Source organism: Apodemus sylvaticus, chromosome 5 (assembly GCF_947179515.1).
Source record: "Apodemus sylvaticus chromosome 5, mApoSyl1.1, whole genome shotgun sequence".
Classification (NCBI taxonomy): Eukaryota; Metazoa; Chordata; class Mammalia; order Rodentia; family Muridae; genus Apodemus; species Apodemus sylvaticus.
In genome coordinates this window covers 94,849,550-94,863,672 of record NC_067476.1, presented here as the reverse complement: position 1 = coordinate 94,863,672, position 14,123 = coordinate 94,849,550, and the positions used below count along the sequence as shown (strand labels likewise).

Genomic DNA, 14,123 nt, shown 5'->3' with positions numbered 1-14,123 from the left:
TCACATTCAGCTACCTTTCTTCAACAGCCCAGGCCCAGCTGCCTACGACTGGCACTGCCCACAGGCTCTGATGGAGACAGTTTCTCAACTGAGGTTCCCTCTCCCCAGATGAGGGTTTGTGCTAACTAAAATCAGCCAAAGCAATATTCCATTAATTCTCATAGAAACAATACTCATTTGTTCAGCCTGGGAGCTGAACCTAGGGCCTTTCATACACCAGGCAATTATATGTTCTACTACTGAGTTATGGTCCCAGGCCTTCTAAAATAGGAATTATTTAATCCCTCTCTGTCTTTCCTTTCCTTTTTCCTTTCCTTTTTCTTTCCTTCCTTCCTTCCTTCCTTCCTTCCTTCCTTCCTTCCTTCCTTCCTTCCTTCCTTCCTTCCTTCCTTCCTTCCTTCCTTCCTTCCTTCCTTCCTTCAACTTTCTCTAGAGGAATGTACCCAATATGCATTCCTTTTGCCACAGCCTCCAGAGGAGCTGGGACTACAGGCCTTTTGTGCCTTCTTGTTCTGTTTTATAAATTCCAACTCCATTTTAAACTGTCACATTTACTAAATTCATAACAAAATAAACTTGGCAAATATGAAAGGACTGACAGCTGTCTCTACAAAGACTTTTCTACATCAGGCTCTTGTTAGTAAAGGTAGAAATTACTATCTCTATCCATAGTAAGATGTGTGCTAACTAGCACATGCTAGGCAAGTGCCCTTCCACTGAACTATAGCCCCTTAAAATATGAATCTGTACTGTCATTCCTTTAATCTTCAAAATTTGACATTTAAATATAAAATTTTAGTTCAATGCAAGATTAAGTGAGGGGGCTGGTGAAATGCGCCAGACCTGACTGCGGACGTTGAAGGAGAAGCTACTCCTGCAAGCGCTCCTTTGAACCCTACAGGTGCACCATGGCATGCACACATATGGGCACACACACTAAAGGCAAAAAAATTCAGTGTGATGTTATAATATTCTTGTATTACTAAGCAAAAAAGGAAAGGCAAAAGTACAGCAAGAACTACAAATAGAGAACACATCAGGCGAGATCACCTGAGTGTGATCCCAGTGAAGGGAGGCTCGGGGAGCAGGAAATTGTTAAAACAAACAAACAAATCCCAAATTCAGAGTTACTGAATTTAAATCCATTACAGTCATTTATTAGGTGTATAATCTTGCTTAATGTGTTATTTTCACAGTAGTACTGTAGGGACTAAATAAAATAAACTTTTTCATGAAGTTTATTATAATAAGACAAAATCACATGAAAGAATACAAAATAACTATAAAAATCTGGATGAAGTGGAACACACTTTTGATCCCAGCACTTGGAAGGCAGAGTTAGGTACATCTCTGAGTTCGAAGCCAGCCTAGTCTACATAGTGAGTTCCACGATAGCCAGAAACTCTGTCTCGAATAAATAAAGAAATCCCAATCTTTCTGGTTACAGAATTCCGTCACTCAAGTATAGCATGAAGAATAATAGACAAACACTTATAATGTAATATGTTAGGTATGATGATATTACTGAAAATCTATCCAAGAGCTTGGCAAGAAAACTGCCTTTGGTGTTTGTTTTGTGTGTTTTCTTGTTGTTCTTTGAGACAAGGCATCTATATAAGAGACCTCCTGCTTCTGCCTCCTGAATGATGGCTGAAAGATGTGGATCACCACACCTACCATGAAAACTGTTAAGTTAAACTATGCAATACAAAACGGAGCGGTAGAGATGGCTCAGCGGTTAACAGCACTAGCTGCATTTCTAAAGGACTTGAGTTCAATTCCCAGCTTCCACATGGTAGCTCACAACCATCTGTAACTCCAGTCCCAAGAGAACCAAAGTTCTCTTCAAAGGCCACTGTGGTCACCAGGCAAAAATACCACACACAAAAATAAATGTTTTTAAATTACTTTTTTTTTAAAAAGAAAAAGAAATAGAAATAGAAAATAGGTTTAAAGAATTTCTTTACAAGTTCATCTTTTTAAAACTTTTGAATTAAAGTGTAATTATACCATTTCCTTCCTTCAACCCTTTTCAAATCCTGGCCTCTTCTGTCATTGTCATTATTACATATACACACCTAAATATATTAACACTATTTGCTTTAGTCTGTGCAGTGTTACTTGGATGTATATGATTTCAAGGCTAACTACTTGGTACCAAACAACCAATAAGGACTCACCATGGGGGGGGGGCATACTCATACTATCTATACTCCATAACTTTCAGTATTCCTTAGTTGCTTATAAGATCATCTTACAGCTTCTATTGAACAGGGAGGGTTTGCCCTGTGGTTCTCAATGATTATTTCACTAAATTTTTATCAGTGTGTTAAGTTTGCTTTCATAATTATAAAAGTATTAAAACAGAGCAGACATATACATCCCAGTTCAGAGCAGCAAAATTTATCCTTAAGAACAAAAAACTCCCCAGAGTTTAATACTAAACCAGACTTCCTCAGGTATTTTTAGTCACAAGTCAGTGAGAAGTGGGCTGCTCACAGGACAATATACTCAAAATGATAAATGGTGATCAGTCAAGAAAGACCACTAAAAAATTCAAAGATATTTGGGAAGGTTAAATTATAAGTATGCAAATACGTTAAACATTAAACTGTGCCATGGAATGTCATTAGTTTTACTTTCAGATAAATGATAGGTTGGCTTATCATCCTTATGGGGTTTGTTTAGGCCGTCAAAGTCTCAGGCAGCCCAGACTGGCCCCCAAGCGGCCATGTAGCCAAAGAGAACCTTGAATTGATTTTCCTGTCCCCACCTCCCAAGTGCTAGGGTCTTAGGTATTACAAGGCTGGTCTCTTACTAACCTTGAAGTCAAATATGGTCAAGTGGCTCTGATAAATGAAATATTTTAAAAAGGCTTTTTAAAAAGAGACTTATTTATTTTATGTATATGAGTCCTCTATCTGCATGTACACCTGTGTGCCAGTAGAGGACATTAGATCCCAGAATAGATGGGTGTGAGTCACCATGTGGTTGCTGGGAATTGAACTCAGGACCTCTGTTAGAGCAGCCAGTTCTCTTTAACTGCTGAGCCATCTCCCCAGGCCCCTCAAAGCCTCATACCATACTCCAATCTAGCCTGTAACTCACTATTGCGACTACGATAACCTTGGACTTACTTAATCCTACTTTAGCCTACCAAGCGGTAGAATTACAGAAGTCAGTCACCTCACTCCACTTTAAATCTAAAAAGTCAATTTGTGAGATTTTCTATCATTGTTGTACCTCTATCATGATAAGGCAGCCAAAGGTCAAAAAATTAGAACTCTACAGAAACACATTCCTGAGCAAGGTTACATAGAACAAAGCCCCCAGACAAATATGCAGCACACAGCATGGAGAAACAAAGCCTTGTTGTTTAAGTCCGAGACTCGGGAACTGTTTGCTACTGCAAAATAATTTAGTCTCTATACTGACAAGCCATACAGGTTATATAGTGAGTACAGAATGATTCAATCAGTCCATTAAATCATCTGTAAATTGATGTTCCCAAATAGACATAATTTTTAAGTATTACTTGAATTTCCAAACACGTCTGTCAAAAAGATTAAAAATTATTTAAATGTAGTTTCAGTAAACAGGTAATTCACTCAATGAATGTCATCCCATAAAAGCTGAGAATTAGTCTACCAATGTTTCTTCATCTCAAAGCATGATTTCTAGGTGAGAATCACTTCTTTTTCCTATCAGCCATTAGGTAATCATTAGGGATTAGTCTAGGGATGACAAAAATGATATTCTTTTTTAAAAGACAGGGTCTTACTATGTAGTCTTGGCTGTCCTAGAAGCTACTATGTAGCCCAGGCAGATCTCAAACTCTGCCTATCTCTGCCTCCTGAGTAGAGAACTCAGGTTAAAGAACTATTCTTTTTATTTTATTTCTTTTAAGAATTATTTATTTTATATGAGTACACTGTAGCTGCCTTCAAACACACCAGAAGAGGGTACTGGATCCCAGGACAGATGGCTGTGAGCCACTATGTGGCTGCTAGGAATTGAACTCAGGACCTCTGGAAGAGCAGTTAGTGTTCTTCTCTTAACCATTGAGCCATCTCTCCAGCCCTAAGAAGAACTATTCTTAAATACTATTTATTACTTGAGAATTAGGATGTCTAAAACAAAAGGGCCAGAGATACTACTTTTCAGTCACTATGCTATGAATCCTCCATGGAGAAAGTACCAAATTTTAGTCACTATGTAAGATTTATTTTTACTACAATAGTAATGAATCCTCCATGGAGAAAGTGCCAAATTTTAGTCACTATGTAAGATTTATTTTTACTACAATAGTATACTCTGTTGATTGCTAAATGGTACAGGGAACAGACAGTGTTCAGATTTTTTTTCCAGTGATGAACAAAAGTATATTTGGGATTAAGAGGAACAGACAGGGAAATACTTTTATAACAGTTCAGAAAGGTAGCCACAGGAAGAGTGGGTGCTTTACTACCACTGCGTAGCATGTGTATACTGCAGGGCTATGTTCTGGTTGGTCTGTATTCTGATTTCTTTCCAGATAATTGGAGTATGTGTGTACTATTCTTGCAAGCTTGCTTTTCTTCAACATTCACCCATTCCTTCATTTCCTCATTCACTTAACACAAATATCAAATGCACATGCTGAGTTAATTATCACTGTAGGCTCTAAGGAAATGTCTGAAGGTAACAAACACAAAGATGATCCTTGCTCTCAAGAGCATTTAAAATTCCATCCTAAGGGTGGAGAGATGGCTCATTGGTTAAAAGAACTGGCTTCTTCCAGAGGTCCTGAGTTCCCAGCAACCACATGGTGGTCACATCCATTTGTAATGGGATTTATGCCCTTTTCTGTTATGTCTGAAGACGTTGACTGTGTACTCAAATACATAAAATAAATGTCTTGTTTGTTTGTTTGTTTGTTTTGAGACAGGGTTTCTCTGTGTAGCCCTGGCTGTCCTGGAACTCACTTTGTAGACTAGGCTGGCCTTGAACTCAGAAATCCACCTGCCTCTGCCTCCCAGAGTGCTGGGATTACAGGCATGCGCCACCACCGCCTGGCTAAAATAAATGTCTTTTTAAAAAAAAAGAAAAGAAAAGGATAGAAAAGGATACTTGGTATTTAAAAAAAAATTGAAATTCTATCCTTTGATTCATTCTCTAATCCGATTATGAGGGTAGACTTTTACAAATGAGTTCAGAAGAAATCATCCTAATCAATTCACACTAACACAAGAAAAACTATTTCTTTCCTCTCCAAAAGTCTCCCCTTGAAAATTTTAGTGAATTTTACAAATTCACTGCTTCTCATAATTGAAAAAACCTTGGAGATTGTATTAATCAGAGTTCTTTAGAGTTACAGAACTTATGAAATGTCTCTCTATATTAAGGAGATTTACTGTGATGTCTTACAATCTATAGTCCAACTAACCCAACAATGGGCAGCCGTGAATGGGAAGTCTAAGAATCTAGTAGTTGCTCAGTCCCATGAAGCAAGTTGTTTGAGCTGGTCTTCTGTAGAAGTAGATTCCAATAGATGTGTTGCCAATTAAGTACATGCAGTCAAAGAAAAGTGACTCTTCCTTCTTCCACTGTCCCTAAGTGAGCCTCCAGCAGAAGGTGTGGCTCAGATTAATGGTGTATGCCACCACACTTGGATAAGGGACTTGCTTTGTTGCTGACTTTGAACTCACAGATCGCCTTTCCCCAATCCTCTCAGATTAAAGGTGTGTACTACCTTGCCTTGGCCTAAACTTTTCATGGCCACCATACCTAAAGATCTCAATGTCAAGATCCAGGTCAGAAATTTCTGTCTTCCAGCCTTAAGATCTGGATCACAGATTATAGATCTGGAATGATCTATAATCCAGAATTGGATTATAGATCATTCCAGATAAAATCAAGTAGACAACCAGGAATAGTCAGCACAGAGTAATTTCAGTTTATAAATGAGACCAAGTGATTTGCCCAAGGACATTGTGTTACTAACAGTAGAGGCCATGGCAAGTACGAATGCCTACCAATGGGTCCACAAATGGAGTCTTCAGACTAGTGAAAGAGGAATCTTACAGGTCACAGGGATCTGGGAAACTAGCTCAAGGCAAAAGGATTTGAGGATATGAATAACACATAAAGAAAAAAGGAGTCAAGGGGGGAAAGGAGTCAATGTGTAAAACTGTGTAGTCTGTACATTAAAAAGCAAAAACTCAAAATTAGCCCATTAAATTCTTTGCTTCATGACCAAAAGTAAAAAGAAAAGTAAAATATTTTGAAAAGAGGGTGAAGCAGAAAGTTTGCCATCTGAAATGTAAACTTAGTATTTTTTTTTAACTTAGTATTTAAAAAAAAAAAAAGTAAAAGCAGGGAAACAACTAATGTCAGGAGTTTGGGGAAGGATTAAGTTGATATATAGTAAGGTCTTCATTAGATCTCAGTAGGAGCCAGGTGTGGTGATACATACATTTAACCCATCACTCGGGAGTCAGAATCAGGTGATCCCTGCATTCCAGCCCAGCCTCGTGTACATAGTGACTTACAGACCAAACATTCTCATTAGGTTGTGTATGTGAATACAATTCACATTCCAGAGTGAAAATTATAAGCATACAACTTACTTCACTGTTTCCTCTGTTCTTTTATTGGCTTCTCAAACATCAAATCTTGGAAATACTAAAGATTTTAATCCTGACTTATTTACTTACTATTTGACACTGTCTCACTATGTAGTCCCCAGTTGTCAAATAATCTTTTCTTTTGGCAATGCTGAGTGCTGAGTACCTAGCTTAGGTCACTTTGAATTGTAAATAAGCATTCTGCCACATCTCTAGCTATTTTATACATACACATACATACATACACACACAAACACACACACACACACACTCAATCACTGCGTTCCAGTATTTCTTCCTTTGAATATCTATTCTGAATGTAAAGCAAAATTTCCAATTTCAAAGCAACACATGTGTACATGCAATTATATATACAAATATTGTGACTGTAAAAGCATTTTTTAACTTTTAATTTATTTTAGGTTTATTTTATATGGATGAGTAACATGTCTGCATGTATGTATGTGCACTATATGTATGCCTAATACCCACAGAGGTCAGAAGATAGCATCTGATTGTCTAAAATTGGAATTATGGATGGCTGTGAGCTACCACATTAGTGCTGGGAACTAAACCCAGGTCCTCTGCAAGAACAAGCACTCTTCACTGATCAACTATCTCTCCAGTCTCTAAAGAGTATTTGTTTAAACAACAGAAAGATACATATTTATTTTTAGTCTACTTATTTTATTAATTTATGTGTATGGGCTTTCCTGAATGTGTATCACATACATGTATGTGCAGAGACCAGAAGAGGGGCCTTGGAACTGGAGTTACAGCACATTTTAAGCCATTTGATATATGTGTTGCAAACTAAACCTGTTTTCTCTGAAAGAACAGCAACTGCTCTTAACTGCTGAGTGATCTCTCTAGCCCATAATCCCCATTATATAAAAAGAAAAGTAGTTATCAGCCTTTAAAAAGTTTCAAAAGAAGCCATACCTCAAAACATTATCAGTTGTTTTATTGGGATAAGTATTTATAAGTGATGCATTTAAACTTTTGAATTCTTTCCCTCCCCCCCCCCCCCAAGACAGGTTTTCTCTCCTGGAACTCACTCTGTAGACCAGGCTGGCCTCGAACTCAGAAATCCGCCTGCCTCTGCCTCCTAAGTGCTGGGATTAAAGGCATGCGCCACCACCGCCTGGCGCACTTAAACTTTTAAAAATTATTCTTAAACTATTTATTAAATAGTGTGTGCATGCACATGCCAGAGTGCAAATAGAGGTCAAAGGACAACTTTGGGGAGTTGGTTTTCACTTCTACCTTGCTGAAGAAGAGTCCTTTTTTTTTAATTTTTCTAATATTTATTTTATGTATATGAGTACACTGTAGCTCTCTTCAGACACACCAGAAGAGGGAACTGAATCCCATTATAGATGGTACTCCCATGTGGTTGCTGGGAGTTGAACTTAGGACCTCTGGAAGGGCAGTCAGTGTTCTTAACCGCTGAGCCATCTCTCTAGGCCCTAAAGTCCCTCTTGTTTTTACCATGCCACAATAATACTGCGGGTGAGGTGGTTCTCAAGCTTCTGAGGAATTTTGTCTCCCATCTCTCCTAAGCCTCCCATCAGAGTGTCTGACTGAGATTATAGACTGTGACACCTCATCTACCTCTTGGGGTCTTTTTTTGTTCTTTTAATGTGAATTCCAGAATCAAACTCAGGTCATCAGACTTCTAAATCAAGCATTTCTGGCCACTGAGCCATCCTGCTGGGCCTTATGATTTTTGCTTATGTTCTGTTTTCTATTTTCTATTATGTTCATTTTCTATTTCAAATGAACTTTTGTTATTTTTAATTTAGATAAAATAATATTTAAATGATTCTACCTTAATTTTAACATTCCCAATGCTCCTCCTTATCTCCTACACATCTCTCCTCCAGGACTGGAACAGCCTTTGGGAGAGCTCTAAACCAATCCTAATGACATTATAAAGTCTAGTTGTGTTCCAAAAATTTGCCATTCATACTTACCTATAGCATATGTGAGTGGAAGCCAGCCACATAACCAAGCAACATAAAATTAGGGTTTCGCAACCACAGCAACACTGATGCTTGGAGTGATTGTTTCTTATGGGGGTTCGTCTGATGCAGGATGTTTAGAAGTACTCCAGCCTATGGCCGGTAAATTGACAGTATCACCCTTTCCTTAAGTTTGACAACCCAAATATTCTATGGAGGAGAAAAACTTCACCCAGTTGAGAGCCACTGAAACAAAATTTTACAAATCCCCAAATCTGTGTGCTTGAGAACTCTGTGTATCAGACCTCTGACATGTCTCATTTATAACATGTTTGTGCTGAGAGCTCTGTGTGTGTGTATCAGACCTCTATGACATGTCTCATTTACAACATTTCCCAGTCTTATTTCATATGATGCTAACCAACATGAACTTTTAAAAAGACCAGGCTTACTGTTCGCAATAAAAGTACTTTTTATTCTGGATTCCTAGTCTTTGGACAATTTCTTCAGTAACACACCTGCCTCCCATCTATTAAATGTCTTACATAAGCCCTTCAGTTGTTAGCTCTGTAGCAGCATTACTCAGTTCAGATCATCATACATAACTGCACCAAAGAAGAAGAGTATGTTATTCTATAACTAATCTTACACCAAACTAACTTCCCTAATATCTGTTGCCTGGCACACTTCTTGAATATAGCTAACTGGATCCAGTACTGTGCTGGACACTGAGGCAGTAATCGCTGAACGAAGTTTAAAGGTTTCCATATGAATAAGTGCTGACTACTTGAGGTAGCTTGCTCTTGAGGTATATTTCTTTGCAAGGTGTTAAGTACATTCATTACAAATACAAAATAGTATACCCACCCAGTTCTAAAGAATCATGTTTCCAGCTGTCCTCTACAGTCTCTGAAAAATGAAACAATAAAACTTATTTCTATTTATCTTAGAAACAATTTTTTTTGGCTCAAACACAAAACTTAAGTGCGGCCAACACAAGTAGGGAATGTGGTTGGTGTGTGGATTCATTCATGTGTATACAAAGGTGTACTCACATAAATATCTCCGAAGCTCAAGTAAATAAAACAACACTTTTGACAGTAAGAGCAAGGCAGAGGAGACCACAGTGTACCCTCCGTGGAGCAAATAACTACGTAACCTCACCTAAGGTCTTGACCTCCCTGGGCCTTTTTCCCTTGTCAAAACAATGATAATACTACCTATTCCAAAGCAGCACTCTTAAAACAACTCTTAGCACACAGAAAACAAAATAAGTAGCACTCATTATGGTTTATTACAAATCCAGCTACTAGACAAGTCAAAACCTCCGTGCATAAACTTCTGACTTGAAGAAGCTGATTTAAAGGAAAGAAGAAAAGTCCTGAATGATTTTGTATAAGTTTTAGATGTTAGGTGGATTGGTGTCTCAGAATGCTCGTTAAGTACGAAACTGGCAATAATTACAGAACTAATATCTCTCCCGGTTACTTTTTTCTCCAGATCTGCCAAGAAATTGATATAGATGTTTTCAAGGAACTTTATAAGCCAGTACAAAACAAATCAACTCTTTGTTATCGCCATACGTAAGCCCGGTTAAGCACCTAGGTACAATTACAGAGTAACTTTTCAGAAAGCACAACATGGTTTTAAGAGTTTCAGTCAACGATTCTTACGCGGCTAAGTCAAGTGTCTGTCCTGAGAAACAAAAGCTGATCTGTCTGGGAATCAAAAATTCCTCAGAAAATAAGGAAATGCCTCTGCCGGGCCTAAGCAGCTCTGGGGAAAACCTGTCCTCGCACAGCAATCTTCTCACGCGTCCAGTCTTTCCCCGTAGGGTGTAGATGTCGACTCCACCCCAAGATAAATAAATGACAGCAGGTTTGATCCACGCCTCTCCAGCCAGGACCCCCGAGGCCTGCAGCTCCAACCTCCTAACTACCGCTCGCCCGGGGGCACCGCGGGAGACCGGGCCCCACCCGCTTGCGCTCCGCCCGGACCCCGCCGCCCAACCCGGGAAAGGCCGCTGCCGCGGGGCCTGCAGGTGGGCCCGGCTTAGCTGCTCGAGAAGCTTGCCGCACGAACAGCGGCGAAGGTCCCAACCGGGTCCGGCCGTCACTTACCGGCGCCTCATGGTACCGCAACGCCTGCGTCCAGCCACTGTGCTGACGAACCGCTCCCGGCAGCTCGGAGCGTCCTTCGGATGGCCAGCCGGGCCCCACTTCCAGCCATTCAAACAGCGCCGCGCGCGGCCCGCCGGGATAGCTACCCCGTGGGCGTCCTGCCGGGCCCCGCCCAGTTCAGGCTCCGCCCCCTCGGATGCCTGCGGAGGGGGACCAGGGTGCGAGGCAGCAGCGCCCCCTCGTGACCACACAGGTGCGCCTGACGTTAGGGACAATCTAGTAAGGGACTACACGTGGGGCAATATGCTGTTAAAATACATTCAGGAGTGAGGGAGATTGCACTCACTAATAAGCAGATGTTAGCCCCAAAGCTCAAAATAAACAAGTTACAATTCACCCAGCCCAGGAAGCTCAAGAAGAAGGACTTAAGTGAGGGTTCTTTGGTCTAGAAAGAAAGGGAGCTCTAAGAAAGGGAGCAAAATACTCACAGGAGCAATAAGGGAGACAATGTGTGGAGCAGAGACTGAAGTAAAGGCCACCCAGAGACTGCCCTACCTGGAAATTTATCCTATAAACAGTCACCAAACCCCAACACTTTTATGGACGACAAGAAGTGCATACCAAAAGGAGCATTCCATGGTTGTCTCCGGAGGGGACCCTGCCAGAACCTTACAAATACAGAGGCAGATGCTAGCAACCAACTATTGGACTGGGCATGGGGTCCCCAATGGAGGAGCTGGAGGGTGTTCCAGAGGAGCTGAAGGGGTTTACAGCCCCATGGGAAGAACAATGGTTTCCGCCACCCAGATGCCCCAAGACTCCCAGGGACTGAACCATCAACTAAAAGGCACACATGGTTCCAGCCAAAAATGTGGTAGAGGAAGGTCTTGTTGGGCATCAGTGGGAGGAATGGTCTTTGGTCAGGTAAAGGCTCAATAGAGGCCCCAACAAAGGGAAACCGAGGTGGGGGGTTGGGGGTTGGGAGTGTGTTGGGTGGAGGGGCAATAGTGGAGGCAGGGGGAAGGAGGAAGGGGAGGGGTTGAGGGTCTTAGGGGAGGGTGGATATCCGGAAAGGTTTTACCATTGGCAATGTAAATGAAGACGATATTCAATAAAAGAAAGAGAGAGAAAATATGTTCAGGGGAAGATGAATATCATTTTCATTTAAACGACCAGGATATAGTGGTTAAAAGTGTGGACTCTGAAACTGTGCCACTTTGGACGAGTCACAAAACGGTGTGCTTTTGAATTTCTCACCTGTAAAATAGAAATGAGAAAAATGAATCTGCTTCAGTATTGCTGGGGATAGCAAATGAGTTAATACATACAAAATGGTTTGGAGAGTAGGTGGCTCCTGCTAAACACTACATAGTTGCTGACTGTCTTTTTTTCTGTTATGTGCCACACTTCCAGGCTCTCTTTTAACATTTTTTATAAATTTTATTTAAAAAAAAAAAAAACTTGCGACTCCCAGCCCCCCCCCCAAAGTCACAGAGTGCTGCAATGATTTTAAGATAAATATGTATAATATAGGTCCTCTCCTCAGAAAGCAAGTTCAGTCTCCTTGGGGACTATGATATTAGGATGGGGTCTGTCCCTGACATATTTTTAGTTACTGGGGGCAATTCCCTTGACCAGAGCCTGCTCAGGGTAAGCCACTGGTAAAGGTTAACAGAGATGAGACTAAGTTTGTCTTCTGTGGTTGTTGTCCCTGGTGCAGAAGCCAAGCAAGTAGGGCATTTGATGTAACTCTTCCTCACGCTCACGTGGCTCACATTTTTAGATGCTCCTGTAAGATCTCTTAGGTCTTAAGGAAACGGCTGCTTAAATTAGGTTTGACAACATGTTTAAGGACTTCCTATGTGCCTCGCAGACTTGACTCCAGGTGTTGGAGACAACAGGAAGTGACTTGGAAAGTCAGAAAGAGTGCTATTCCCAATTCACCACACTGAGTGAAATCATGAAAGGTATATTCTAAATGCTGTGGCCGTTCAGGGCTAAGAGACCATTGGTTAAGTATAACGTAATATATTTGCCCTCTGCAATAACAGGGTCCTTGCTTAATCCAAAAAATAAGTAACAACAAAAAATTGAAGCAGCTAGTTCTGGGAATGGGAAGATATTTTTAGAATACTTTGTGTGAGCAACGTCTTTGAGAGTTTCTCAGATGATGCCAAGCACAAGCAGGCACATGCCTCCATGTATAGCCACACCTGTTAGCTCCAGCCGGGTGAGCGACTGAAAGGAACCAGGCAAGAAAGAATACTCCCTAAGCATGACTTCTACCAAGTAGGTGGTGCTGGTTTAAAATAAAAACGTAACACACATGAAGTCACTTTCTCTCAAGGTATTTCTTCATCATCATAAACGTGAATTTCTTGACGGCCTACTATGCAATAAAGATTATCACTGGGCCTCTGCAGAGGGGAATAAAGAGAGTAAGACAGGTTCTTACCTCAAGAGAGGCTGGGTGGTGTAGCAGCAAATGGCAGAGACCTGAGACTCGAAAACTGGTTTATTAACAGAAAAATCTTATTGAAAATAAGGTGTCCAGGTGCCTAAAGAGAAGAAAAGATCTTCGATGTTCTCATTTATGGAACCTGTTAAAATATAAACTCTCAAATAGGTTCTTTTCCAGACCCAGATTTTTAAGATTTATACCAGTAATGAGCTGCCAAGGTTTCCTGATGTTGGGGATGTGTTTGTGCGCTGTGTATTCCAGTGCTGAATTCTATACCCGGAGGTCTGCGGTTTTTTATGATGAAGCATTTCCTGAATCCTTGTTTTGTAAAACTTTGTTCTCCATTGTCTTCTGATTGGTCAATAAAGATCTGATCAGCCTACAGCTGGGGGAGGAGAGTCCAGTCACTAGGGAGTCTCCATTGAGAAGAAAGAGACTGGGGGAGACCAAGATGGCAGCTAATACCACGTGACTGGGAAGTGGCTGGGAAGTAGGCCAGGCTGGCATAGTCAGGTTAGAAACGCTCAGAACCCTGCCCAGCTTAGTGCCTGAAACTTTTAATAAATACACCAGGTCTTTGTGTCATTGTTTCAGAACAAAGGAGGGCATAGAAAAACCCTGTGCCTTTTACATCCTGGTCCTTGTACTTTAACATAAAGAGTAAAGAAAGATGTCTTGATATTGCAACTTCTGAAATACATACAAATTGTTCCATTTTGATATTGAGAACACCAATACTTTTCCTATCAATAAATTGAATTTTTTCCGTGATATTCAATAAAGTTTTTTTTTAAAGAAGTATGGCATGAGCCTGGGGAAATAGATCCATTCGCATGTAGTACTTGCTTTGCACAGTGACTTGACTACAGTCCTCAGAATTCATATTTGAAAAGCTAGCTGTGATGGCACATGTTTTTAATCTCAGTAATGAGGAGGTGGAGACAGGTGGGTGAATACCAGGCCTCCCCAGCCA

At 40.6% G+C, this 14,123-nt stretch overlaps 1 protein-coding gene across 2 annotated transcripts in view; it reads right to left on the bottom strand.

Moving 5' to 3' along the window:
- Positions 1 to 10,844, bottom strand: part of Katnbl1 (katanin regulatory subunit B1 like 1) — a 35,004-nt gene extending 24,160 nt beyond the window's left edge. Inside the window, exons 1-2 of one of the 2 annotated variants that reach the window (XM_052183172.1) lie at positions 10,690 to 10,844; positions 9,437 to 9,478 (exon numbers count right to left, since the gene is read on the bottom strand). The gene's annotated coding sequence lies outside the window, so the exon portion shown is untranslated. The remainder of the gene's footprint in view (positions 1 to 9,436; positions 9,479 to 10,689) is intronic. The other variant, XM_052183171.1, reaches the window with a different exon arrangement.
- Positions 10,845 to 14,123: the final 3,279 nt, after the last annotated feature.